We start from the raw sequence: 24,530 nt of genomic DNA, 5'->3' as shown, positions 1-24,530 counted from the left end.
GCGTCTGCGCCGGAAGGCTTCTCCTACCCCCCCCCCTTCATTCCTGCCCCTTGTCCACCCCGTCCTGCTCCAGGCTCCATACCACAGCCTTCAGGGATTTTGGTCTCTACACCTGCATAGCCACCTCCTGTGATCGTTGACACCATTTCCTCATCCATCTTCCATCTGCCTGCCTCAGTTTCTCTCTGCCCAAGTCACCGGCTCTGTCACTCCCTGCCCAGTCTCTCTGCCACCCCACGCCACCCCACACCACCCCACTCCGCCCCTGTTCCTGCTGGACAGGCCTCCCCATCTGGGGAAGGCCATTATCTACCTTTACACACTGCCTCGGGGCTGTGCCCTTCTCTGGGTCCCCAGCGGCCACCACCCCTAGAACAGGTGCTCTGTAATGCCAGCGGGTCCCTGAGCCGGGGCACTGACCCCTCCTGGGTGGCCCTGTCGGCTGGCTTCTGACTGGCACATCGGGCTGCCTTGTGCCCACCTTACAGAGAGGCCGAGGTCTCATGGCAAGCCCTACTAGGAGCCGAGAATGGCCAGGCCGAGTTCGAGGCCCCAGAAATCATTTGGTACCTGACAGGACTAACACCAATGCCACTCAGCCCAGCCGGGCCGCTGTGCTGATCATTTTGCATGGCCCGCCATGATGTTATGAATATTCAAATGGACCTTGTCAGAAGAAGAAGAAAAAGGTCTTCACCCCTGTAAGAGGCAGAGCGGGAAGCCAGGTTCCCCATTCCTAGACCTTACCAATGCCCCTCGTGTGTGGGGCTGGGCTGTGGGAAAGGAAGCCGTTTCTTGCACTCAAACTGCAGGCAGAGCAAGAAGACACCTGCTTAAACGCAGCATGGGGTGTTTAAGTTAGATTCCCCAGGCTCCCAGGGGAGAGCAGTTAAATGACTTGGACAGAAAAACCCAGATAACAAACACTGAGGACAAAGCTTGGCCCCAATAAGTATGTTATGACCCTGGGCACACTTCTCTGTAAACTCTGTGTGTGTGTGTGTGTGCGTGCGTGCATGCGTGTGCATGCGCGGGTGTTGAGCACATGCACACGCACCCATGTGCACCCATGTACCCACTATGATCTCAGGATGTCCCAGGAGGAGGTCTACGGTTGTGTCTGGACTGCATGTTCCTGCCTTTTTCCAGGCTCTGGGTTCTGCTCAGGCTGGATGGCTTCCCAGGAACCCCGCATTCTGAAGCCCCCCCCTGGGCTGGAGCTAGGTCAGGGGCCCCAAGAGGGCCGGCCTGCTCCTCCTGAGTTAGCAAAGTTTGGAGCAGGCAGAGCAGGCAGTTTGTTTACCACAAGGGCGGGGAGAGGGGGAGAGGAGGAGAGGAGTCAGCCAATTAAATTTCCTCTCCTCTGGTTCCCCCTCTTTTCTTCCATCAAGAAGCTCCATTTGGAACTGCAGCCTCAGGTAGGTAGGGAGAGAGAGAGAGAGAAAGAGAGAGATTCCTGTTTATATAACAAACTCAGATAGCAGCTGTGCTGTGTGTGGTCTAGTGGGGGCAGGAGCTGGCATGGAGCAGTGGGGACAGAGGAAGAGGCCCCTAAGAAGCTGGCTGGGCTGGGGTCCCTGCGTGAGGGCTCCCTAGCCGTTCCAGAGCTGAGCCGGGGACGGGGCTGGGGCTGGGGACAAGATGAGGAACAGAAGGAAACGCAGCCACTGTCCAGGCACCAGGGGAGAAACCTCGTACCCCAGCAAGGAGAGGCACCCCCCTGCCCCGCGTGCCTCAGGGCACCCTTAAAGATTCAGAACCTGGGGTTCTGATTCTGAGCTTTCCAGAGGAAGTCTAGATTTTTCCCCTCATCCGGGCAGATCCCGACTCCAACTTTTCGTCAGGGCATATGGAACTTTCTGGTCTCTCCCAGGCAGGGACAAGGGCCAGGAGGAGAGCGGTCCTAGTACCATGCCTCTGGCTGCCACTGGCGGTGGTGCAGTGTGGACTGTCCACGGGCCCTCGGGGTAGGAAGAGGGCAGACGCTGGCGTCCAGTTTAAGCTCCGCTCAACAGGTCAGGTGTCCTAAAGCCCACCCCTTCTGCCCAGAGGGAGGGGCACCTGGCCCTAATTTGCATAAAAGGGCTTCCTGTACTGGGCCTGTGGAGCTGCTTGTCCCTCAAGGAGGATGCTTCCTTCATGATGGTCAAGGTGGTCCAACGAGGTGCGAAGGGTACCCATGCTGCTCATCCTCGGCATGCACCCCTGGAGGCTTCCCTTCCCCCCACATACTTCTCCATGCTCATTTGTAGGTGCCACTCTTGTGGGCACTCTGGGAGCCTTCTGCCACTCCCTTGCTACCAGATCTGACCTTTCTAGAATATATATAAGTATTATATAAATTATTAAATGTTAAATATCATAAATTAAATATATATAATAATCTATCTATCTATCTATCTATCTATCTATCTATCTATCTATCTATCTATCTATCTATGTATCTATCGCATAGACCTTGGTGTAAAGCAGCCTGGGTTGATACCTTGCTGGCTGTGTGACTTTGGACCAGTTACTTGACCTCTCTGACCCTCACTTTCTTCCTCTGTGAAATGGAAGGAAAGGCGACACGTACCTTCCTTGGGTTGTTGTGATTACTGCGCGTGTGTGAATCCATGTGGTGCTTAGCAACAGACCTAGCACACAGAGCCCCCCATAAAGAAGCGGGAACCCTCGCTTTGTAACCCGTGGCTCCCAAGAAGTGGAAGGTGGCAGTTTCTCTGTGTGATTTTGTGCGTGCTCTTGGCTGTGTAGGGAGTGGAGTCAGGGCCACCGGGATCTCTGTGACCTCAGGCTTGTCCGTGGATAGCCTTGGCCACTTGGAAAGCCAGGGCACTGGAATATGTTCTAGAACCTCGCTTCTGCCCTTTCCCACCTTCCCTCTTTCCTGGACTGGGGCCCAGACCTTTCCAGCTTCTGCTTAACCCCGGGTGGCAGCTCCCTGCGGGCCGCCCAGCCTCCAGTCCCCTCCCACCGGTCACAGCCGCAGCCGGCAGATCCTCCACCACAGGTGGGACTGTGTCATTGGCTTGATGGAAACCCTGCCGCGGCTCCCCAGCGCCTCCTGAATTAAGTCCAGGCTCGGCACAGTGACACTCAAGGTCCTTGTAATCTGTCTGCATCCTCCCTTGGCGCCCACTGGGCCTCCAACCTACACAGCCTCCCTCACCTGCCCTCCAACCAGACACAGCCCGAATACTACCCCTTCTTTCCGGCTGTCCACTCAGCCATTCACCCTCTAGTTTAAAAAGCAATGCATTTACACGCCTGCATCTAGCATCTGCTGCGTGCTGAGCCTTGCGTTGGTGATGGAGACCCAATCAGCCTGACTCTCAGCCAGCGGGGCAGGGAGTCGGGTGGTCGGGGGCTGGACAAAGACAAGGAAGCCATTCTTGGGACCACCGTCAGGCCTGACGGGGTGCAGGCGGACCAGCTACTTGAGTGGCTGCTGTCTTCAAGGTGCAGAGGAGGGAGGGATGACAGCGGGCAGAGCAGGCTGCAGGCCAGGGTGGGGGGGAGGGGGGAGGGTGCCAGGTCCCCAAGGGGAGGGAGGGCCCTGGGGGATCTGCGGGCTCCATTGGAGCCAGGATGGGGGGGGCAAGGCACTGGAAACAAGGCCAGCCAGGCGGGCAGAAGCCAGTGCTGTGGGTCTGGGAAACCGCAGAGAGATGCTTGGCCATGCCCTTGATCGGTGGCGGCGGGGACCTTGAAGGGCTGGGCCTGGTGACACTGAGCCGGATGGAGAATGGATGACTAGGGAAGCCCAGTTCAGGGCTGGCCACGGCTGGGCTTTTACAGGGAGCTGTTTTGGGGACAGGAGGAGCTCTCCCCCAGCTCCGTTTCTGACTCAGGAGTCTGTTGGGTCGCACAGATGGCAAATGTGAGAGAGAATGGGGAGAGAGGGCTTTTGATCAGTGGTGGGGACCGGCTGGGGACAGGTGCCAGCGACAAGCTGGGAGGACTTACACGTGGAGATGTCGGAAGGACAGTTGTGCAGAGTCGAGGGTCTCCTCAAGTGCTGGGCTGGGGCAGCTCTGGAACCCGGATGATGGTACAGGGAAGTGCCGGGCCCCTGTGGTGGTCTGAGTCCTAGGACGGAGAGGCTTTGAGGGGGCTCTCTGCACCCCCTGTCCATCCCACAATGCCGCTGGCCGCCGTGGGCTCCGGAGGTCAGCTTTCTCTCCTGCCTTGCTCCCACGGGTCATGGTCTCAGCCAGGGTTACCCTCAAGGGACCCTTGGCAGCATCTAGATGTGTGTGGTCCTCAGGCACGGGTTGAGGGCTGCGGCTGGCATCCAGTGGGTGCAGGCTAGGCGTGTTAAACATCCTGCCATGCACAGGATGTCCCCGCTCTGCCACGGAGAATTCTGCACCCCCCAGCCCCAGCAGTGTGGAAGTGGAGGGGGCTGGCCCGTGGGGAGACCGTGGAGGCCACAGCTGGACTTTGCCACTGGTGTCATGGCAGACACCACTGAATCAAACCTGGGCTTGAGGAGGGAGCCCCAGGCCACACAACACGGGAGCCTGGGGGCCTGGTTGCATTGGTGGAGGAAGAGGGACAGCCCAGGGGAAAAGCCGTGGGGAGCCCTGAGGCTGAGAACACGCTGCCCGAGTGTAGTTCACCGTACTGCCTGTCCCTTGTCTCATTAAATTCAACCCTATATTGATCATCCAAGTAAATATATGCTGTGCTTTGTGTGTGTGCGTATGTGTGTGCATGTGTGTATGTGCACATGTGTGTGTGTGTGCACCTGTCCTAGGGCTTGAACTCAGGAACTGGGCTCTGTCCCTGAGCTTTTTCTGCTCAAAGCTAGTCTGCTACCACTTGAGACACAGCTCCACTTCTGGCCCTTTTCATGGTTATTTGGAGATCAGAGTGTCACAGACTTTATTGCTCGGGCTGGTTTTGAACTATGATCCTCAGATCTCTGCCTCCTGAGTAGATGGGATTATAGGTGTGAGCCATCAGTGCCTGGCTCTTTTTCCTTCTTTCCTTCCTTCCTTCCTTCCTTCCTTCCTTTTTTAAAGAAAAATAGGCAAGTTCCAGGTGAACAAAAGGAACGTAACAACCTGCTGACTAGGAGCTCCAGCTCTGGGTTGAGTCTGAATGCTCTGCCCTACACTAGCTGTGTGAGACTCTGTTTCTTTATCTAGGAAATGGCTCTAATCAGACACAGCTCCTGAGCATAAGTGAGGGGAGGTAGACAAAGGCCACGCAGGGCTTTGCTTGCCAACGGTGTTCGCTGCAGCGCCTTTGTGCTGCACGGGTGGACACTCGTACAGATGTGGACAGGTGTGTGCTCAAGAGCATGTTTAAGTAGCGACAACCCCACTTCTGCTCGGGCTGCCTTTCCGACGTGTACCCTTGTGGGCATAGATATTGAAAGAATAAAAAATGGCATCTTGCTTTAAACACATGCCTCTGTAACCCGCTTTTCCCTCTCAATACACAGTGAGTGTCTTGCCATTTCGATAAATCTCCATCTCCATCATCATTGTTTTTAGTTGCCGCCTGGCTTGCCGCTGTGTGGTTGCTCTGTAATGCGTGGAAGCGGCCCCCGCGGTTGGACATTTGGGTCGTTTCCAATCCTCAGCGATTACAGTTCCGCCATGGACATCCTTGTACTTCACGCTCTTGTCCAGCTACTTCCTTGGGGACAACTTGGATGGCCATTTCTGGCAGGAGGACTGTCGCCCTGATGGGATTTTATAACTAGAAGCCTGTGGGCCTGTTGAGGGGTGGGGAGGAGGGAGGAGGAGGAGGAGGAAGGGGGGGAGGAGGGGGAGGCAGGGGGGAGGAGAGTGTCTCTGGTGGAGGGCAGGATACTGGATGGCGGGGAACTCTTGGTTCCTGGAAGGCGGCGCTTCATCTTCAGACAGTGGCCATTTGGTGAGCGGGCACGAAAGAGGCCCTGTTTCATCTCGGTTGTCACTGTGGTACTTGCAGAGAGGACCCGGGGTGGGAGGTGGCCTGCCTGTGATTGGCGGAGTGACAGGCTCTGGGCAGGCAGGGACACAAGGTGGACAGGCTCTGGCAGGCTGATGGATGGGTAGCAGAGCAGGTGGATCCAGGTCAGTGGACAGACAAGTTGAATGACAGGTGACGAGCCAGGCAGTCAGGCGACCAGACATTGGGCCGAAGCCTCACTGGGGGGCCCGCAGGAAGCAGAGGCTGAAACCAGGCATTCGGAGACCACGGCGCTCCTGGGTTGGGACCAGGCCTCGGGGCCTGCCGACAGGCTTTGGGCTGCATCCTGTGAGCAGAGTGGCTGTACCTAGCCCTGCAGTGTGGTTGGCAGGCCTTGTGGACTCTGTGCCTGTCACAGCAGCTCCCTAGAGGCCCAGGGAGAGACAGGAACTTGCCCAGGGCCTGTGGTGGCTCAGAGGTGACTCAGTCTCTGTTTTATTTCTGTTCATTCTCACTAGCCTCTAAGGAGGCTTGAAGGAAGGGGGGCAGCACAAGGGAAGGACCGGCCTTGTTGTGAACCGTCTCTGTCCATTTTACTGTGGTGATGTGATTCATGCAACCACAGGGCCCTGTTTGGGACATAGGCCAGCTGAGTGACCTGAGGTATGTCACCAGCCTTCTGCCTCAACTTCCTCGAGGTCGGCAGAGAAAGTATGGAGGTCATGGAATACTTAGAACATTGCTTGGCTAGGTGTAAGTTGTTGTAAGTGTGTTATAGCGTGAATGCTGTCTCCCTTGAGTTCTCTGTGTCTCTGTGTATGCACGTGCACACGTGTGTGTGCATGCATGTATGCATACATGCACGTGCACGCCTGCAAGGCAGGTCCCAGGCTTTATGCCCTGGGAAGTGAAGGCTGTGTTGTTCTCATTCTGTATCCTGTACCACCCTCCCACCATCAGCGATCCTCTGAACAAAGTGGGCATGCAGTGGGTGCACTGTAAGTGTACCTTGACGTAGTGGCTCTGTGAACTGAGCTGGCTGAGGGGAAGGGGGAAGGTACCGTGGTGGGGGGCGGGGCGGGAGAGGAGAGACACTGGGTGGAGGAGAAGGGCAGAGGGGAGCAGAGGCAAAGACTGGGCAGACCTACGGCCAGAGGAAGGCAGGCAACAGGGAGCTATTGAAGGTTGCTGATGGGAGCTGAGCCGTGGCAAGAGCAGGCTGCTGGCAGGAGTCTAAGATGGGCTTAAAGGAAAGAGAAAGGAAGCAGGAGACGAGTAGGGACCTGAAGGAATGATGGTGAGCAGGGATCTGAAGGACAAGCACTGAGGAAACAGGATGCCCCGGGCTGGGCGCTGCTTCTCCTCGGAGACTCCAACAGAGAGGAATCAAAGTTGTCCAGGTCACAAGCCTGGGTAGCTGGGAGAATTGGGCTCCACTGACTGACCCAACCAGGAAGAGTACAGGAAAAACGTGAGATGCAGGCTGACTTCATTCACCCACCCAGCCCTGCCATCGAAGCCATCCATCCTCCCATCCATTTGTCCAGCCCGTCACCCTCCTGCCCACCTGCCTCCATGCAAAGATCCATCTGTCCACGGCCCACCCATCACCTCCGCCCACCCATCCATCAGCTCCATCCCTCCATCCGTCACCCACCGCAATACTACCACCTCTTCTCCTCATCTCACAACCCCTCACAACCCACTGACTTACTCATCTCTCCAAGATGCCTTTTTTGTGAGCCTCGGACACTCATGGCCCAGGTGAAATCTTGGAGTAGACATTTGAAGATGCCTGATAATACAGACTGGTTGGGAAAGCCAAAGACAGCCAAGGCAGGAAGATTGGGAGCTGGAGGCCAGCCCAGGAGAAATTAGGAAGACCTTAAAAAGAAAGAAGGAGAGCCAGGCACCGGTGGCTCATGCCTGTCAGCCTAGCTATTCAGGAGGCTGAGACCTGAGGATCATGGTTCAAAGCCAGCCAGGGCAGAAAAGTCTGTGAGACTCTTATCTCCAATAAACCACTAGAAAACCGGAAGGGGCGCTGTGGCTCAAGCGGTAGAGTGCTATCCTTGAGCTGAAGAGCTGAGGGACAGTGCCCAGGCCCAGAGTTCAAGCCCCACAGTCAACCAAAAAAAACAAAAGAAACGAAAGAAAGAAAGAAAGAAAGAAAGGGAGCTAGGGGCAAAGCTCAAATGTAGAGCCCTTGGCTAGTGAGTGTGAGGCCCTGTACCCCCAGTACCATAAAATAAAGAAAATAAAGCCAAAGGAAGGAACTAAAATTGGAGAGAGGACTTTATGTTCTCAGCGCTATAAGGAGCGGTTTGGTCAGTGCCCTGCAGTTGTCCGTGTCCTAGAGCCATTATCCACCAGCAAGGCTCTCTTTAACCTCAGGTGTATAAGCCACCACCTCCCAGACCTTGCCACAGAGCTGGGGGACAGAGCCCGACCCCTCCTGGAGCCCCGAATCCTGCCCTGGAGCCTTTGACCCCCACCCCCCCCAGCCTCTCCTAGGCACCTGGGCATGCTCCTTAGCTCCTGGCCGCTTGGTGGCCAGCCCCTCCTGTCCAGAGCTCCTGTTGAAGAGGGGACTTTCCAGCTTGCCACCCACCCCCATCTCCCCGAGGGCGTCCTCCCTGCTGAAGGCCCCTGCCCTCCCACGCGCGCTTGGTCCCTCCTGGAGCTTGAGCTCTGCTCTCCCCGAAGGCACCAGCCTTCAAGTCCCAACCCCAGGGATCGGCCTTGCTAGCCAGCAGCTGGAGGAACCAGGTCTGCACTCACACCCTAGGCTTCAGGCTAGCAAAGAAGCTTCTAGATTGAAGGTCTTCCTCGCAGCCAGCTCAGGGTTCTGGACAGAGAGGGGAAGAAGGGGGCTCTGGGGACAGAGGGGTTTGCAGTGATCCAGCAGGCCGGGCCGCTGGTCGGCCCCTCTTGGCTTTGGCAGCTCAGCTCGGCGTGGCTCGTGGGCTGGGAGAAACGGAAGACTTGCTGCTTTCTGGGTTAAGGAAAACAATCACAAATTAGAGAAAATGCTTTGGGAAATTACTCCACTGCTGGAGAGGGAGCCGGCCTCGGGAGGGAGGGAAAGTGGCTCTCTGCGGACTCATCTGCCAGCTCCAAACCATCTGCTCGGCGTTCGAGGCCCCATCTGGTCATCTGACACACGAGCCCTCCTCACCTGCCTGGCCCTGTGAAGCTGCGGCTCCAAGGTTGAGTCCTCCCTGCAGACCCCTGAGTCCGTCCGTGCACTCAACCAGAGCTGCGCCTCCGAGAGCTACTGCTGCTGAATGGTCCCTCTGACGGGTACCTTGGGGACAGGAAAGCCATGTCCTGTGTGAATGGGCAGCAGAGGCAGCCACGTGTGGGCATTGTCCTCACCTGATGACACCTGGATGGCTTGACTTCCTGGGCCTCAGTTTCTTCACCCGTATAATGGGTAGAGCGAGTCCTCTCTTGCTGTTTATGAGGGAAGTAGGAGGGAATAATTAGTCCCCTGCTCCTGGAAGGTAACACATTACCAAAGATGGCCCCTACACAGCCAGCACTGTGACTTCCATGCTGCTGGGTTGGTGTCTGTCCCCTGGTCCCCAGGGAGTGGCTGTGGATAGAGGAGCTTCCCGGCAGGCGCCTGGGTGCTGAACATAGAAGGTGATGCAGTGAATGTTGAATTCGGAATCATTAGCCATCGGATGTGACTCCAGCCAAGCCGTCTGTCCGTCCATCCATCTGTCCGTCCATCCATCTTCTGGTGGAGCCATGAGAATTGCAGTCTAGGGTTTGAATTCTAGAAACCCACAGCGGGGCTTGGGTCTTTTTCAAACCTCAGTTTCCCCATAGGTAAGGTAAGATGGCGCCATTCTACTTGCTTCTCAGAGTTGTGAGGGGTGTGGCCTGAGTGACATTCACAAAGTGCTTAGCACAGTGCTCCACACCTCTTTCTCATGAACCCTGTAAGAGAACTGTGAGGTGCTGGGTGCTGGGTGCTCACGCTATAATCCTAGCCACACACGAAGCTGAGATCAGAGGATGGTGGTTTGAAACCAGCTTGGGCAGGGAAGTCTGTGAGACTCTTCTCTCTGATTAACCACCAGAAAACCAGAAGCGGCGCTGTGGTTCAAAGTGGTAGAGTGCTAGCCTTGAATGAAAAAGCTCGGGGACAGCCCTGAGTTCAAGTCCTACAACCGGCCCCTCTTCCCGCTAAAAATGTGAAGGATCTGGGGATGCAGGAGACAGACGGAGCTCCAGTGGAGGAAGGCAATGGGCCTTGAGAACAGAGGTGCCCACAGAGCTGGACTTGTGCCAGCCCCTGTCTGATTGGCCTCTTTCTGGGTAGTTATGTGGATGGTGTCAAGGCAAAAAAAGGCTCTTTCTGGAGGCTGCCAGAGTGGCTCTGAGGACAGCAGCAGGGAACAAGGTATGGGACTCTCAGCTGCCTTGGAACCTGACCTCTCTCTGGCCCAGCGGAGGCAGGCTCCTGGTGCCCTTTTGGCAGTGGGAGAAGAGCTGATCGATCGCTGGGCCCCCTGGTGGAGGGGTCTTGGGGAAATTCTCCACCAGGAGGCAGTGAGTGAGGGACTGGAAACATCAGTCCCTTCTTCAACCTTAGCAGATCTGGAGTTATCCCAGCTGTCTACTGCGGGCCAGGCATGCACCGGGCACTGAGGGGGTACAGTGGGCCGGATCTGTCTCTGCCCTTGAGGAGTTTGGGACGGACAGCCAACCCCCAAAGGGAATTCCAGTTCCCTCTACTCCTGGGACCTGCCTCCATTTCCTTATTTGTCTCTTCCTTCCAGTGTGCCTCCTTGCTCCTTCCTCCCAGGCCTCCTTCCCAAACAGAGGATGGAGGATGGAGGATGGGAGGGGCCTGGTGGAGGAGAGAGTTTGCACAAACTGAGGCTGGAGCGGGAACTTCTGATTGGTTGGCCAGGGCCATTCTTTTCCCTTGTTGCCATAGCAGCCATTTCCCGGGGTTGTCAGTGATGAAACTCATAACATTGTTTTCAAATAATCCGTGTAATTGAAATAACAATTGAGCTGTTAACTCGTCTCTCACACTCAGGCTAGGACAGTTCCTCCTCCCTCCTCACCCTCCTGCCCACCCCAAAGCCCTGGTCTCCTCTGGGTCCTCCCTGAGCCTCCAACCCTGACCTTGGGGTAAGAAGGAGAAAGTTGGTGTGGTCTCTTTGCACCGTAGAACCCTAGCTGCTTAGGACTCCAGAGCTGAACCAGGAATGACAGCGGAAAACCTCCCTGTTGTGCATGGACACCGGAATTTTTGGTTTTGGTGAAAGTTGCCTGCTGGCCAGTCTTGAGTTCTAATGTCTTGAATTCTAAATTCTGAAGACATGATCGTGTCTGCAACTCTATCTATCCCTGCCCGCTGTGTTACAGGAGGAGAAAATGAGACCTGAGGGGGTCATGTATAATACAAGTGTCTTGTTTTGTTCTTTTTGTTTTTAAATAACTTCTCAGAAAATACCTGTTGAATGGATGCATCTAAAAGAACATACCACATCTCTCCATCTATCCTCATGTTCCCAGAAGACTTGGGTTTTTGGTCTCTTGGTTTCCTCCCTCCCTCCCTCCCTCCCTCCCTCCTTCCCTTCCTCCCTCCCTCCCTCCTTCCCTCCCTCCCTCCCTCCCTCCCTCCCTCCTTCCCTCCCTCCCTCCCTCCCTCCCTCCCTTCCTCCCTCCTTTCCTTCTTTCCTTCCTGTGTGCCAATCCTAGGGTTTGAACTCAGGGACCTGTCCTCTGTCCCTGAGCTTTTTTGCTCAAGGCTAGTGCTCTACCCCTTGAACCACTCCTCCACTTTTGGCTTTTTTTTGGTGGTTAATTGGAGATAGGAGTCTCATGGTTTCCCTGCCCAGGCTGGTTTTCATCATGATCCTCAGATCTCAGCTTCCTGAGTAGCTGCAATTATAGACGTTAGCCTCTCAGCTTAGGGTCTATACCCGGTTTCTTTGGTCAGAGGACTTCCTAAAAAAGAGGGACTGGGACAATCTGAGGGGTTCCCCGGGAGAGGCTGCCCGCCCCCAGCCTCCAGCAGAGCTGGAGGCCGCATGTTCCGGGCTCTGGACCCTCCTGTTCCTCAGAGCGGACAGTGGGGATGAGAGGAGGATTTTTGTGTGCACACAGGACTGCAGTTCACAAAGACAGCTCTGGTAGTGGCAGCTTCGTAGAGGAGAGAAATGAGAAATGTTGTTTTTTTCCCTAAACTGTCTGGTTGTAGTCCAAGTCCTGTTCAAGTCTGCAGGATGTGTGGGTGTTGGGGTGGCAGGCGCTTGCTGGATGGGGGACTGGGGACAGGCTTGCTCCCCAGGCATTACAGGGACACCTGCCAGGGTCTCAGCACCTTATAAAACCCCACCATTCCTCCACGCATACCCAGGGGCTACTGAGCACCTACTCCGTGCCAGGCACCACGCAGTCCCTGAGGTGTTAGGATTTGGAGTCTCAGACTCTGTCCTCTTACAGCGAAACACACACACACACACACACACACACACACACACACACACACACACACACACACACACACACACACACACACACACCCTCAGCCATCAATGTTCATGGGCAGGTAGATGGTACCAAGGATCCACAGAAGAAGGAGTGGTCCACAGCCCCTGCAGGAATTAATTTAACCCTGTGGAGCAAATGCTGGGGCTCCTTCTTGAAGGCTGGCTAGGAGTTGCCCCAGTGGATTGTGGGAAGAGGAGCCTAAAGGGCTGCCTGGCGTGGGGGGGGGGGGCGCAGCCAGCACTGGGGTCCCAGCTGGCCCCTGTGAGATGCCTAGTCCGGGTGGCCCGTTTCTCCGCTCAGGTGACAGGGTGACACGGGCCTGCTCTGTGCCGGGGGCGTTGACAGAGCGGCACTGACATTTGCTGGCGTTGGCTCTGGAAGCTGAAGTGATTTATTTGGTTGTTTGTGGGTTTGTCTTGGGCACGGCTGGGGCGGGGGGGGACCCACTCTGGCTCCTGGGGGGCAGGGAGGGGTGAGGCCCCCCCCACGGGCATGCATGTGGGACCCGCGGCCTGGGCCGGTGTCTCCGTGGTCCTCTGTCACAGGTCTGCGCTGTGCAGTCAGGAGAGCGGGCGCCGGCCACCCACTGTCACCCGTGTTGAGAAGCGCCGGCCGCGGAGAGACACTTGAGCCTCGCGGGGCGGTGGCCGCTTCCTTTGTGGGTGGTGACAGTGACTCCTGTCCCAAGACCCCGAGGAGAGGGCCTGGGGCCACAGGCAGCACAGGAAGTCAGCGTTCCTCACACCGGGGCGCCCCTCGACCCCAAACCATAGCCTGAGCCACCCCGAGCGGTGAGCAGCATCCTTAGCCCCTCTTTGCTCTTCTGTGGGGTGGGCATGCCCGCAGTGGTGACCGCATGGCATCCATGGCAGGACCCAGGCGCCGGGCAGGCACCCGGCCAGGGTTAGCTGCGGGGGTCGGTCTCGAACATGCCACTCTGCAGCAGGCTAGGGGTACATAGGAGCAGAGCCCGCCCCCCCCCATGCCTACAATAGCGCTCCCTATCCTCCACCCTCAGCCTCTGTGGACCATCCTCCACTCTGGGCCTCCATGGGCCCTCTTTGGTCTTCGGCAGCCAGGACAAGGCTGGGGGCCTCTCTCTCCGCCTCTCACCCTAGCCCCTGATGCCTTGGGCTGGCTGTCCCTCCCCCTTCCCAGCCCTCCCCTCCCCCTCTGAGTCCTTAGATGTCCCAGGACCACAGCTGAGAGGAGTCAGGTCTGGAGGGGGGGAGGTAGCCCAGGCCTCACTCACCTGGGCACTACAGACAGAGCCCCTGCACAGCAGACTTGGGTGACCCCGTCCCCAGCCTGGACGGAGTCCCCGGGGAGCAGAACGTCCCTGGTAGGCAGCCAGCATTCTGGAACGTTGCTGTAAAATGTGAGCTCTGTCCTCACGCTGCTGCGCCCTTCAATTCCACCTTCCCCGAGTTCCCGCCCCTCCCTCCCTCCCTTCTCCAAGCCAGAGCAGGGGGCTCCAGGCCCGGCCCCCAAGCCCAGGCTAGTCCCAAACTCCAACCTGCTTCCCAAGTCCTAAACCTTCCTTCAACCCTGACCCCTAACCCCTGACCTGCTCCAGATGCCACATTCCTTAACCCCACACCCAACTCCCAGCCCTGAAAGAAACCAGCTTCTAGAACCTTCCAGAACCTTCCAGCACAGGCTCCCAAGCCATGCTCTGTCTCTCTAGTTTCTGATTCTACCTTCCTGCTTCCAAGGCACTCCAGGTCCTGGGCTCAGGCAGGAAGGGAGCCGGGGGCAGTTCTGTGGGGACAGTCTCTGCACACACCACCCCAGGAAAGCCCAGGCGGAGTCTCTCATTGGACGGATGCCTCTCAGGGTCAGCCTCACAAGTCGGCTGGAGGAGGCAGATAAGCGGCCAGACTGTTCAAATCAAAGCTTCCATTTCAAGAAATAGCCACGAAATCTGGGCATAGTGGCTCACACCTGTAATCCCAACAACAGGGGGAAGAGATAGGCCCATGGCTGGTCTAGCCTGGGAAGGAAGTTACAAACATCCTGGATGTTTGTACACACCTGTAATCCCAGCTCTGCAAGAGGTCGAGGTCCGAGGACAGCTCTGGGAAAAAGCGTGAGACCCTATCTGAAAACTAAAATAAAGTTCAAGTGACCGAGCACCTGCTCAGCAAGCCAAGGCCCTGAGTTCAAACACCATCATGTAGCCACTGAGCATACCTGCCTGATGGACACAGTGCTAAGCCAGGACCGGCCCTGTTCTCATGGAGGCAGACTATGGAGTCCAGGACATGGTCTCTTGGCGGGGGCATGGGGGGGATGGGGTGACAGAGAGAGTCCGGGGGCTATTTTCTCTCAGGTTGTCAGGAAAAGCCTTAGTGGGGGGGGTGTCACCCACTTGGAAGAGCAGATTCCTACAGGAAGGGACAATGGAAGCCAGACAGAGACACTGCCAAGAATGTCCAGGCAAGAAGAGCAGCAGGTGCAAAGGCCCTGAGGCAGGCCTGGTCTAGCAAAAGAAGAACCAGAGGCCAGTGTGGCTGGAGCAGAGGTGAGGGAGGACAGGAAAGGGTGAGAGAAGTCAGGAGGCCAGTCTTGATGGGTCTTCCAAGCCTTCTTACTCTTGAGCAAGACGAGAGTGGAAGGAATTTCAAGAGGAGGGTTCTGGTCTGATGTGCGTCTTCACACCTTGGCTGAGAACAGTGTGCGGGTGGTGAAGGCAGGGGCCCGGTGGCCTGGGGCAGTCACCCCGGTGAGAGCCACCCCGGTGGCGGTGGTGGCGGCCGCAGCGGAGGCGGCGTGGAGCGGGGTGCTGTCTGCAAAGGTGCTGGGGCTGGTCAGACGCTGGGTCTATTTTAAGGCACTGCTGGCAGGGTTTGCGGACGGGTGCGGTGCAGGGCGTGAGATGAAGTCAGGAATGACTCTGTGTCTCTTGGCAGAAGCGGCTGGAAGTGTGGGGTTCGTGGGGGTGGGAGGGGAGCGGCGCTGGCAGGCACTTTCCGGCCTCTGCATCTGCATTCCAGCCCACCGCGGGGCGGGGCGGGGCTGCTGGAGGATGGAGGCTCTGACTCACTCGTCTAAGTGTGAACGCGCAGGAGTTTGGGTGACTGATAACAATTGCCCGGTGCCGTGATTGGGGAAGGGTGTTCCAGCCGGAGGGGACAGCACATGCGAGGGCTCAGAGACCCTCAGCCATCAGCACAAGGCAAACTGAGTCCGAGGCCTGAACCTGGGACCTGCTCTCTGTTCAGGGAACGGGGGCACCTTGAAGAGGACCCTCCCCCACCCCCCCCACCCATGGCATTTGCACTGGGTGGGTGCAGGCTGCCGGGGTCATTCCCATCCACCTGTTTCCTTCTGCCCACCCCATGAGGACCCCAGTAGGGAGAGGGGAGGACAGACTCACTGCTCCTCCATGCCCACGAGGCCTGGCCAAGTGTGAAATAGAGTATCACCCCCCCACCCTCCTACCCCCACCCCCCTACCCCAACCACCCCCCCCCACCTCCCTGCCCATCCTGTCCCGTTAAGCATCAACAGCTTCCAGTGCTCTTAGGACAAGATCTAACAATCTAACAAGGGCCGTGAGACTCTTCCCGGTGCGGCGGCTCTACCCGCCACCCAGGTCTCATCCGGGCTTCCAACCGATCTCAGCCACCTCAGCCTGCTACCATCCGTCCACCCAACCCCAGGGCCTTTGCCTATGCTGCCCCACCATGCCCATCCCCTACCCCCATCTAAGAGAGTACTTCTGCAGCCAGCTTGTCTCCGAGCCCCAGGCTGGCCCCACCTCATTGACCCCCCCCCCCCATTCCATTTCTTTTGTAATCATTCCCATAGGTTCTCAGGGCGGCAGGAGTTTATCACAGCGGTAGCTAACCATTGCGGAGTAAATGTGTTCAGGGGTCGGCGAGCGTCTTTAGCTGTTCATCTCTGCACGCAGTCCTCCGAGTGAAACTTCCCACTCCACAGAAGGGAAAACCAAAAGGGTCATTTGTGCAAGGTCACACGGGGGGGGGGGGGGGTCAAGCCCTGGGGTACAAACTTAGGCAGCCTCGCCTTTGCCTTTGCTGCTTAATATGAACCTCCATGAATGAGGGCCCGAGGCTGTCTGGCTCACTCCTTCATCCCCCTCAAATCCCTCAGAGAGCTTAGTGACTGTTTGTTGACTGACTGAAGGACGGATCGATGGAGGAGTGAATGAATACCTGGACAGGAGTGTGCGCCGCTCAGAGCTCGCCGTGTGGGAAGGTAACAAGGAGTCTGGGGCCTCAGGCGGCCGGAGACTGGCCGGGCTCTCAGGGCTCTCTGAGAGGGCTGGGTCTGGGTTTGTGGGAGCCGCAGGGTGTTCTGGGGCAGAGGAGGGCAGAGCTCAGAGAAGTATTTTAAAGAGATCCCGCGGCTGGTTCCTGTGGAAGGGGGAACGGGAGGTGGGCTTCCTCTCTGCCCAGCCACCGGGCGAGATTGGCACTGCCCCCTCCCACTTGGCCCTATTAGCATTCTGCGTGCGGCTGGGCTCCACAATTAACACAGAAGCATAGTCATTCATCCTGACTGGCGGGCTCGCGGGGGGAAGGGGGGGATCGCCGATCGGGGGGGCTGGCGGCACGGGGCCTCTGCTGGGAAGACATGCCACAGCACAGCGGCCACCGAAATGAAAAGCTATTAATAATGATCCTGGAACTTCACTCCCATCAGCTGTTTGTTTAAAGGTGTTCCCTACTCCAAGCTGCCTGATTTATGTGGCCAATAACCGCCCTGGTCAGCCCGCACTTTTTAAAGCAGTGCTAATGGGGTGAGACCAGGACCCCGGGGGACGCTGGGAGATGAGGCTGGAGGGGCCAGGCCTAGTCAGGCTCAGCCCTCTGCTCCCTGCCTGGCAGGATCTGACAGGCCTCTGGAGGTGATGATGGGAGAGTGGAAGAACCGGTGGTGCTGGGTTCAAATCTAGCTCCCGTGTAGCTCCATCCCTCCCCAAGCCTATTTCCAAACCTACACCCCTGCCTGGCAGGGTTGGCTCCGAGGTTCCCTGAGAAGCATATAGCAGGTGCTCAGCGAAGCCTCGGCCTTCTCTCCCTTCTCTTTTCCTCATGGAGTAACCGTCTCCATCACCTAGCCAGCCCTAGTCACCAGGCGCTGAGGTCTAAGATTGGGTTTGACGCTGAGATTTCTGAAGTCCTGGCAACCACAATTGGGGTGCAAATAGACTTGTGCTCGTTTTAGAAAGGAGGAGGAGCTGGGAGCCGGTGGCTCACACCTGCCGTCCTCAATACTCCGGAGGCTAAGAGCTGAGGATCGTGATTCAAAGCCAGCCTGGGCGGGAACATCCAGGAGACCCTTATCTCCAATGGACCACTACAAAACCGGAAGTGGTGCTGTGGCTCAAAGTGGTAGAGCGCTCGCCTGGAGGGGAAAAACCTCAGCGGCAGCGCCCAGGCCCCAAGTTCAAGTCCCACAACCAACAAAAAGAGGGGGGGGGGGAGAAGGGTTAACTGAGACTCAGGAGGAAAAGACATGCCTTAGGCCACCCAGCCCGAAGTACACTCCACAGTGAGGTCCCAGATGGGCTTCCTCATGCCTGCTGTGGTGGACACTGAGATCCAACTCCCTGGTACACTCTGTGAACTGAAGAGACCATGCGCTTGACCTGGCGGGGGGGGGGGGGGGGAGGGAGGTCTGACTCAGTGGTCCACTGCCCCACCCACCGTCCACTCCCAGGTAGGCCCAGGAGATCTCGCTCCTGTCCCTGGCATTAAGGACGAAGGGAACACTGGGTCAGAGTACTGGAATGCGGGGCTGCCAGGGTGTGGCTGACATCCTGGGCTGGGAGATTCTTGGTTGGGTATGGACATCTGGTGTGCTTGGAGAGATCTCATAGCGTCCCTGGCTTCGACCCCTGCCCCCCTATATAGAAACCCCACATGGGACAAGTGGAGATGCCTCCAACATTGTCAATGTTCTGAAGGTACCCCAAAAAAATCACCTGGCTAGGAGCTGTCTCCCCATGAGCCACGAATCCCAGCAGAGCCAGGGATCCCAGTGTCTCTGGGACTACAGGCAGATAAGACTTAACCTCCTGGTGGTGACTGGAATTCTCATGGAGTGCCACATTCAACCAGGTCTCCCTCACCCCAGCCCAGCGCCTGGCAGGTTGGCTCAGGTCTCCCAGAATGCACTGCAGCTGCACATGGAGACCACTGACTGGGTCTCTCCAGTGTTCCGAGGAAGAAGAGGTCCAGATGTGTTACAGACGAACCGGCAGGACTGGGTATGGGGTCTGTGGCGGGTTATGGCCTACGCAGGGACAGGGAGGCAGGAACAAGGGGGAAGGAGCAAGGAGAATGATGTCCTGTGGCAGTAGAGAAGGAACAGACATCTTGTCCAGCAGCCTCTTCCTCCAGGTTCCTGCCTGGTGGGGCCCCTCTGCCTCTGCAGGGGGCACAGGGGTCTTTCTGGCTGCTCTGGGATCCCCCCAACACACACACACACACACACACACACACACACACACACACACACACACACACACACTGGGATTCACAGAGAGGCTGTCTGGAGGGATGGATCGGTGCCAGATGCCCCGGCTTCCCACCCCAGCGTGGGAGCGTCGGCCCTGAGGCCTAGGCCAGGACATGTTCAGAGACTTCACAGGACACTGCTTGGTTTCTCGGTTGCAAATGGTGGAGTGTCCAGCCACCCGGCCGCACTGTGGGGTAAATGGGCGTTAAGTGCCTGATACAGCAATTTGCATACAGCAGGCATGTAATAAGAGTTCCTTATCTTACCCAGAGGATCCAGAAGGCGCTCTGGACTGAGTTCCCTGCGTGGACCCAGATCCTGGCAGAGGCTGAGAAAAATCACTTAATGCCCCTCTGCTTTTGGCAGGGCTCTGGGCACCCAGGGGCTGAGAGTTGGGTCTGGGTGTAAAATATGGTCCCTGCCACCAACATGCATTGGGCACCAGCTCTACACAGCCCCCCCCCCCCTCCGCGGAGCAGCTGAGGCTGTGGGTCCTGGGGCTCTGTCTCCGGCGTCTCCACGTGGGGCCTGGGACTCCTGAGCCGGGCCTGCGGCTCACCCAGCAGACCTGAACCTGTCACTCCAGCTGGGCTCAGCCAGCTTCCTCTCCAGTGTGTTGAGGCAGCTTGTCATTATGAAATCCATTTTCTTATCTCTCCTACCATATCTATTTTTCTAATTCTTGCTTAACGAGCTCCCCTGAAAATAAGAAAATCATTGCAACAATTTCCTTAAGTGTGAAAGATTAGTCTGAAATCGGCATTAAGGGGACTAATTACCTCCATTCTCCCACCTTTCCGACAGCCGTTCGTTAGCTTTGAGACTCGTTCATCAACATTTGGCTGCGGTGGGGTCCCCTCCGCCTGCTCTGCTCTCTGGGGCGCGGGGGGGGGGCATGCATGCATGTGTGCGTGCGTGGCCTCTTTGGGGGGGAACGGTGGGAGGGGATGAGCAGAATGTCCCATGACTCCTTGGGATGCTGGTGTGTGAGGGTGGGTACCTGGGGAGGGGTGGTTCTCACAAGCACTGACCGGCTGAGTGACCAGGAGCAAGTGTGTTTACCTTCCAGGGCCTCAGTCTCATCTGTCAGATGAGTTTCTTGTAGCTCTAGAAATACCAGCAGTGCCTGTCTGCTGGGAGGAGCAGCCCCTTCCAAGTGACACCAGCCACCCAAGTAATGCCAATGAGATCAGCGAGGTTAGGTAACCGACTCCCGGCCACACAGAGTATGTAGGTTTGGAACCGGAATGGGAACCTGAGTGTCTTGATTCTGTGTGGCTTGTGCCACACAGAGGTTGGAGTCCGGGCGCCACTACCCCAAATCACAGTGGCATGCTCTTGGAATGTGAAGACCGGACGCCAACCTCAACCCCAGCTCAGAGAGACAGCCAGCTGGCATCTCGCCCAGCCTCGCTTTCCTCCTCTAGAAAATGGTGATGCTGTCCTTCCTGTCCTAGCCGGGTGTGGTGGTAACCACAGCCCCTGTGGTGGTCTGTTTATTACAGTGGGACTTGAGAATGTACAACAGGGGAGGAGGACCCCGGAGGAGGCAAAGACTGGCAGGAGAGATCACACAGAGCCTGAGGCAGCCGGGCCTGGAGTCTCCCTGACGCCAGCCTCCCCGGCACGGCGCTGTCCTGGACTGGTGACCAGTGGCGATGTCCACACCCAGCTTCCACCCCTGCACCTCGTGTGAGGGAGGATAATCCCCCATCATCCCCCTCCCCTGCTCAGGAGGCCACCCTGGGGGAGGTGGAAATGCTCCGAGAAGACCACAGGAACATCTTCCATTTTCTATTTAACTGCCCGATATTGAATTATAAATAATTCATACACCTGCCAAACATTTGATTAAAAGAACCCAATTCACACTGCATTTGTCAAGGGGTAAGAATTGCATTTGGTGTTTTTATTTTAATCTGTCCTTTAACTCTTTTACGAATATTTATTTATACTTGGCTGTCAGGTTTTATTCTATTTGCCCTGATTTTATTCTGGCTGTAGCTGGCATTTTTTCCTTTCCCTTTTTATTTTGTCACTTCTGCCTGGTAGTCATGCATTTGAGAGCCCAGAGGTAATAAGCAGGAGAGCGAGACTTCTTCCCAGATCTCCACACACCCTCCCCCCTCCCGCCTCCACCCCGTGCCACCCAGTGTTCATAGATTCCCCTCAGTCCCCCACCCACTCAGGAAAAAACACCAGGGGCTCTCAGCTGCAAAATCAGAGTTAGCATCAGCTCCTGTCCAGTTCTGTCTCCTGCCCTTTCTCCTGCCCTTCTTCTTTGCCTAGTATACAGTGGGTATTCAATAATTGTGTGTGCTGGTACCAGGGCTTGAACTTGGAGCCTGGGCCCTGTTCCTTAGCTTTTTTGCTCAAGGCTAGAGCTCTAGCACTTGAGCCACAGCTCCACTTCTAGCCTTTTTGGTGGTTAATTGGAGGGAGGTAAGAGTCTTATAGACTTTCCTGCCCCAGCTCGCTTCAAACCACTATCCTCAGATCTCAGCCTTCTGAGTAGGATTACAAGCATGAGCCACTGTTAGCTGACAGTAATTGTTTTTTGTTTTTAATGAATGAATGAATGGAGCACTATTGTTCAAGTCATCATTGTCAGTGTCTCTGGGGCAAGGGAGAGTGCTGGAATTCACAGAGCTTAGTGGGTGTTGGAGTTGAGCAGGTGCAAGCAGGCTGCTCCTGTCCCTGGGCGTCACCTGATGACACATGTAGTCACGGGTAGAGCAGCGAACGCCTGGCCCCCACATCAGCCACACTTGAGAAATAGTAGCTGCCATTTGGACAAGAGACTGTAACATCCTCTCTCCCTGTGCCTGCATTCTGCCGCTTCTCCCCGGAGTGGGGCATCCATAACGTGGTCCTGAATGCCACGCGCAGGTTTGTCACGGACAATGTGTCTATGACAAACAAGACAAGAGCTGCCCACCTCCCTTCGTCGGCCACCTGCCTGCGCGGTGGTCCGTTTGCTGCTCGCTCGCTCGCTCACTGTTTGTCGGAGGACTTACACGGGTCTGCGTGTGAGTTGACATAAAAACTTGTTTCTGCCAAGCGATTCAGGTGAGCTGGGAATTTGCTTGCGATCTGTGTCAACGCTTCCCGAATACCAAGGCTTTCGGGAATGTCGTCGGCCGGAGGAGGCTCGTGACAGTGACAACAGAGTGTCAGAGTCAGGCAGATGTGATTTTGGTTTTCTTTACAAGACATCCTGTCATGGCATCTATGTAAAATCCTAGTGACCAAGTCCTTCCGAATCCAGCCCGCTCGCTTGCTGCCCTGGTCTCCCATGGCCCTCCCTGCTTTCCAAGGCCCCATTTGTCACGTGCGCTCTTCTTTTCTGTATCTCCTCCTGGGTCTCCTTGCCTTGGGGCCATTCCTTCCAAAGTCACATGCAACCCTAGCCAACCATGTCACCTTTCGGTCTCCCCAGCCCCGCCTGCAGCCTGCGAGGCCGGTTCCAAGGTGGCCCCAGAGAGCCCTGGCGGTGCTGGGCTGCACGGAAGGAAGGACCGACAGGTACCTGCTGCTGAATGAGAGTCGGGGCTCAAAGCCAGGTCTCCTCAAGATGCATGTCAAAGGTCTGTCTTTGGCACTGTACTGACTCCCAGCAATGTGGGGTGAAGGCCTTGGGAGACTATTAAGTGACATTTGGGGGGGGTTCACCTTAAGGGCCTGAGGGGCTTCTGCTTAGAGAGTGCAGACCCCTGGAATAGGGAACCTCACCATGGACCTTCTAAGAACAATGTCTTCCTCTCCCTCATGCCGCACCTTAAAAGGCGTTTTAGCCCTTGAGGGGGTGGAGTGGGAGCAGTATAAAGAGAAGCCCCTAAACACCTGTGTGACCCAAACAGAGTCACTTCACCTCTCTGTGCCCCGATTTCCGCCTCCCACAGAAACGGCACCTCATTCCTCAATGCCGAGAGTCACGTGGCCAACAACGCTTGAGAAAATGAGTTACTTGTACTTTGTGAACAAATAACCCAATCCTCCAAACAACTTAGTGAACTAGGCAGAGCAGGGATTTTTAAAGGCTGCTAATTTCGTTTTTAAACATTAATTTTATGAGATACACGCGGGCTGAGTGCGGAAGCTCAGGTCTGTAATTGCAGCTACTTGAGAACAGAGATGGAGCGGATCGTGGTTCAAGGCTTGCCAGGCAGAGTGAACAAGTCCCCTTCTCCACCAACAAGCCTGAGCGGGCGGTTCACGCTTGTAGTCCCTGAAATGCGGGAGGCCAAAAGTAGAGCGCTTCCCTCTGAGTGTCTGCAGCCTGTGGTGTGGACGCGCTCTGTCTTATTTGCACCTTTCCTTACCCACAGCCAGGTCCCTCCTACCTGCAGCACCGCGCTGTCTGCCACACGCGCCTTATTTCACCAGACTGGCTCATGGCTGTTACACATCTTCCACTCAGGCCGCGAGGCTCGTGTGTGTGTGTGTGTGTGGGTGTGTGTGTGTGTGTGTGTAATGTGTGCTTGGGTGCTGTCTCTGAGCTTTTTCACTCAAGGCTGGAGCTCTACCACTTGAGCCACAGCTTCACGTCTGGCTTTTTAAAATTTTGGTGGCTAATTAGAGATAAGAGTCTCACGGACTTGCCTGCCTGGGTTAGCTTTGAGCCCTGATCCTCAGATCTCAGCCTCCCGGGTAGCTAGGATGACAGGCGTGAGCCTCAGGGGGCCAGCTTGCTCCCATCTTAATATGTGCCAGACCACCTCCCAGCCATGGGTGTGTCCCATGCAGACACCGGGTTGTGGGGGGCAGAGGCAGGACTAGGGTCCCTGAGCTCGTGGGGTTCTCTGTGGAGACCTGGCTGGGGGCAGGGGCCAGAGGCTGGGCAGGCCAGGAGGACATCTGTGCCAGGTGCTGAGTGCCAGGTCTGGGTTCGAGATGGCACCCCTCAGAAGGCCTCTGCCTAAAGGGACGAGAACAGGAGGGCGGGCCCCTGGGAGCCCAGGAGTGACTCTGGTCCCCTTCCAGGTCGCCCCTCTGCGTGTCTCCTACCTCTGCCCTGGCCTGCTCATCCCTGCCCAGCCCCCCTTCAGCCCCTCCCTTTCAAACCCGGCTTATCAACTTGATGCTTTCCTCCCTGTGCCATTCGCTCTGCCCACTCCTGCCTGTGGTCCGCCCCTTCCCCACTGCGGCCGGCCAGGCCGACACAGGTAGCCCGGCCTCCCTGGGGACACTCTGAGGCTACCTGTGCCCATCCTCCCGCCCCTGCCTGCTTGGTCTCAGGACATGGGGGAGGGGGGTGGCACCTGCTCCCCACCCCACCCCCACCCCTGCTCCCTCTACTTCCCTCCTTCCTCCCTGCCCACTCCCCTGTCCCCTTCCTGTCCTCCTCCACCGGTGCCTTCATCTGTCTAACCACATTGATGAACACTGGAAAACACAAATAAGTACAGAGAGGAAAACAAACAGAACGACTTTACATTTCGCCAACCCCTGTTGCTCTCCCACTCTTTTGATCACACCTGGCTGTGGTGTGTGTACCACGCGTGGAGAAAGGACAATAGAAACATCGGGCCCCTCTCCCTGTCCCCCTCCCTCCTCTCCCCCCCCCTCCTCCCCTCTCCCCTGCTTGGGCCTGCAGAGGTGAGTCTGGGA

This window comes from Dipodomys spectabilis, unplaced genomic scaffold, assembly GCF_019054845.1.
Source record: "Dipodomys spectabilis isolate Male_0828 unplaced genomic scaffold, ASM1905484v1 ptg000175l, whole genome shotgun sequence".
Taxonomy (NCBI): Eukaryota; Metazoa; Chordata; class Mammalia; order Rodentia; family Heteromyidae; genus Dipodomys; species Dipodomys spectabilis.
Note: the sequence above shows the minus strand (reverse complement) of the source record.